This window comes from Ostrea edulis, chromosome 2 (genome assembly GCF_947568905.1).
Source record: "Ostrea edulis chromosome 2, xbOstEdul1.1, whole genome shotgun sequence".
NCBI classification, from domain to species: domain Eukaryota; kingdom Metazoa; phylum Mollusca; class Bivalvia; order Ostreida; family Ostreidae; genus Ostrea; species Ostrea edulis.
In genome coordinates, this window is record NC_079165.1 from 32,802,944 (window position 1) to 32,807,436 (window position 4,493).

Below are 4,493 nucleotides of genomic sequence, written 5' to 3' on the forward strand. Positions count from 1 at the left end.
ATATAGGGATTTTCTATGTATATTTCTTGTGACGACACCTTTCTGTGGGTACCATAATTACTTTGCTGTCGTATGCTACATTAGTAGTTTACATAATTACTTTGCTGTCGTCTGCTACATTAGTAGTTTACATAATTACTTTGCTGTCGTATGCTACATTAGTAGTTTACATAATTACTTTGCTGTCGTATGCTACATTAGTAGTTTACATAATTACTTTGCTGTCGTATGCTACATTAGTAGTTTACATAATTACTTTGCTGTCGTCTGCTACATTAGTAGTTTACATAATTACTTTGCTGTCGTATGCTACATTAGTAGTTTACATAATTACTTTGCTGTCGTATGCTACATTAGTAGTTTACATAATTACTTTGCTGTCGTCTGCTACATTAGTAGTTAACAAACACATCTTGTTCTTCTGTTTTCTGCCGCTGTGCACTTTTCATAGTAATGCTGATAGTTGACCTGAAAATACCTCATTATAATTAAAACAACGTAATGACTTTCTATAGCGGTCTTGTGTGTGGTTAGAAATGATCCATTACTTATAGATCAGAGTCTTAATAAATACTGCCGTGTGATGTGTGAATTCATCATTTAGTGCTCTCCAGGTATTTTTTTGCGTCTTTTAAAATCATACAGTAGTTTCCCCAGCAAATAGTTCTCTTTATTTCAATGTTTTGATTTCCAGTCGGATAAAATTAGTTTCATATTCCACCTCCGACCTTTACCTAGTACATAGTCAATTTAATTTGAACAATATATATGTTAATTGTGTTGAATTTATGTGGCGTTCTATTATTGAAGACTGATTAATGAATTAAAATGAGGAATGATATCTGCTCATTATTGATTCATGTTGATGAATGATATATTTCAATTTGAAACATTCTAAATCGTCTGACAACAGAAATTTCCATTTAAAATGTAAATGCACTTTGTGTCTCAGGTAGAAGACATTCTTGGCATTGTGAACTTGGCCTAATGATCAGCACAACACATCTGACCCCGAAGAGCATTATTTACAAGGAAGACTCTATCCTGACAATTTCCTTGGTGATTGTTAAGATATCTGTCATTTATTAGAGCGATCTAATGATAATTTGATAGAACTGAAATGTAGATTATTTCCTGGTAATACAAGTTTCTGTACATACCGTGGTGTTAAAGGTATTCCTATCAGATACATGTAGTATTACAAGCATGTCCGTACAGGATTCACAGTGACCGTTACAAAAGATAGATCCCAAGGCCTTATATTCCAATAGTGGGTTGGTATCACTATATCACAAAAACCATTACACAGTGTTACACTGTATATAACATGACAATAATATCTAAACACTGTAGGGCGACGTTTTATCAACGTTTTACCATTGTTTATCACGATAAACTTCTAGTAACTCTCTGAAATGCAGTTAAATTAAATTAAATGCAGTTCGAGAATCAATTTTTATTGCTCTCATTTTATTCCCTAAATAATTAAGTAATTGGGGTCAAATTATGGCATTAAATTCTAGTTCATATTTACTCCACTGAAAAGAATTTCCTAAACGAAACTGAGAATATTGATATTAACAATAATATATTGTGGATGGGTTGCTTTGCATACTACACGTAATCCATGCATTAATACAATCAATGATAAGAGAGATAATAATGTCAATTATATGATTTTCCATTAGCATATGAAAATACAAATGAATACAAACTCATAGCTTGCAATATTAACAGGAGTATTGCAAAGCATTGTATAATGATGTAAGTTCAGAGACAAGACAGGTAGGGTTCGCATGAGGGTTGTCACGACTTCCAGGTGGACAAATGAGTGTTACCGAGGGTTCTTGAGTTTTACCAGTGAAGTGCTAAGGTGTCACTGCTGTTGTAAAGTCGTACGGAAGCCTCGTTTCGGTGCCCACTCATAAGCTTATGTCAGAGTTAGAAACCATCAAACACCTTATCCGTTTCATTTTTACCCTTTCGTTTCACCATTTCAGTCAAGGCCCACTTTCCAATTTCTGTTTTAGAATTAGTGCCTTTTTCTGTATTATTTCAAATTTCTAATCGTTAATTGCTTCCATTTTATAGAACCATCCATATGGTCTCCACTCACCTGTGTCAATGTATAGGTAAATATAGTTTCAAGGTGGAATGGTGCACCTGGTGATTTTTCCTGTACCAATTCCTCATATATTTATAAAACCATCTCTAATGACCCCAGATCACAAGTATCTGTCGTTCATTTCTCACAATTTTTTATTCATTAAAAAAAATGAATTTCATCAATTTTCAATTGCATACTCCAAAACTCTTCATTTTGTCTTTTGAGATATTCCTGTTTACGATGTTTGAATTAAAATTCAACAAAACAATATTTTTAGTCATCATATATATTTTTTTAATTTCTGGGGAAAAGTGGGTTTTTTTTAACATCAAAATTCAATTTCTTGAAAACTGGTGGTTAAATATGTACCAACTTCTGTAAATAGAAAATACACATATATATTAATGATATGGAAAGGTGAAATTGAAAAAAGTTTCTATACAGCCACATATTAAAAAGCTTTACAAAAATGTTGGTTTTGAAATTCCGGATGGAAGAGTTAAAATACCTTCAACTAAATTTACCTTCTGTTTGCGGGTTCCTATGCTATTTGTTACACAAGTAAATCAGTTTTTACCGGAAGACAATGGACTTTCACCGGAATTACCTCCATTATGACGATGGATCATTCCCCCTTAAAGGTATCCCCCGATGTCTTTAACGTTCTCGTTAAAGTATCATTGTATCTGTTCAATTTTTACAGGGATGGCCAACCAGTTTACGTCGATAAAGGAACAAATCGATGTTGTGATAATCTTTTGTAAATGTTGTACATGACATCCAGGCACAGAATCACTGCTCTCAGTCATCGAATATTAATCAGCATCAGACAATAATTTATCGCATTTCTTTCGATACGTTACCTGTTATTGTGTTCAGTATTTCGGTGTCGTAAAACTTTTTAACAACTGGTAGGGTCAATTGTGAATGCATTACAGTTTTGCAGGTAATTTGTTCGCTTGATATGTAAATAAGAAACACATAACGAAGCATCAAGTCCAATCGGTCTGTAACCACAGAAGTGGGAAAACCGACTAATGGACCGTGAGTCAGCGCATGATCCTGTTTGCACATAAATGGCAAAAAGAAACATATAATATATAATTTGTTTCTTTAGAAAATGAAAGGGAAGTTTATTGTATGGGGAAACTACCAACGATATTTCTGCCATGTGATACAATCATGTGTTCTATGCAAAAATTAATTGATCAAAATCTTTACATATAATGATAATAAATTTGCCTTGTAACCGCTAAGGATTCCGGTGTGTTGCTTTTAAATCCATATGATAGTGTCTACATGTGTGTGGGAATTAGAAATAGTTCAACTATTTCCTTCCTTGGGTTGACTTTGCAGCACCAGGTGGTATTGAAATGATCGATGGTGATTAATTCTTTGAGGGTAACCCCAAAAAAGGATATGTACATGTACAATCTTTTAAAATCATCAAAGGTTTTCAGAAATTAATACATTCTTCGCGGTGATTGTCACTTTCACCCTTTTATCGCGTGTTTTATTTTGATATTCAACTTCTGTTGTTTGCGGTATATGATCTAGCTTACATAATCATCTCCGGGGCTGCAAAAAAAAAAATGCATCTTGACGCAACCAAAGTGAGATATTTACCAGGTCAAGCAACTAAACAATATTGTTTTCATAATAATACTAATGATAGGGAATGTTGCAATGCATGTCCTCCCGGTTGAAGTGGGTGCAGACATGCCGCATGTAGACTAGACAAGTAAACACATGAATTAATCAAGTCCGTGGAAATCCTCTATTATTTCTCGAAAAAGTCGCACATTCTGTTCAATAAGGAATCGGAAAGACGGAGAAGTGGGCAATTCTAAATTATGCGAAATCAACTTGGAAACAACGCCGATATCTTCCAATAAAAACACATAACATTCAATTGAATTTTCAAACAAATCACATTTTGGTTCACTATACTAGTATTGCTTTGTCTTTTGAAATCACATCGATCCACGAGAAACGAGTGTTAAAATATTTTACGTTTATTTTTCAGTAAAGGGTTGTTTGAAAGTATTACTTTTGTATATACTGCAATTCTAAATATCATAAGACTTATTTGATATGTAGATTATTTTTAAATGCATTTTGGTTTCATAAATAACGAGTTTTGGCCAATTAATAGAAAATGGAGGGAAATGTATGTGTTTGTGACGTCGTTCATGAACATGCAAGATAACTTATTAAAATCATAGTTAGTTTTGTATGTTTTCACCTTAAGCTTATGTAGTTTAAAATCACTGTCAAAATTAGGGCCAAATTTAACTAACAATGTATCTAGTTCTTTGTCGTTCAAAATGTTAATTTCTGAAAATCCTGACACCGTAAAGTTTTTTTTTATATCATGCATTTTTTT

At 33.1% G+C, this 4,493-nt stretch overlaps 1 long non-coding RNA gene across 1 annotated transcript; it reads right to left on the bottom strand.

Moving 5' to 3' along the window:
- Nucleotides 1–2,377: 2,377 nt before the first annotated feature.
- Nucleotides 2,378–3,121, bottom strand: LOC130051621 (uncharacterized). The gene is made up of 2 exons (XR_008799887.1): nt 2,632–3,121; nt 2,378–2,482 (listed from the first exon to the last, which is right to left on the bottom strand). It is a non-coding gene; the product is annotated as an uncharacterized LOC130051621 (long non-coding RNA).
- Nucleotides 3,122–4,493: the final 1,372 nt, after the last annotated feature.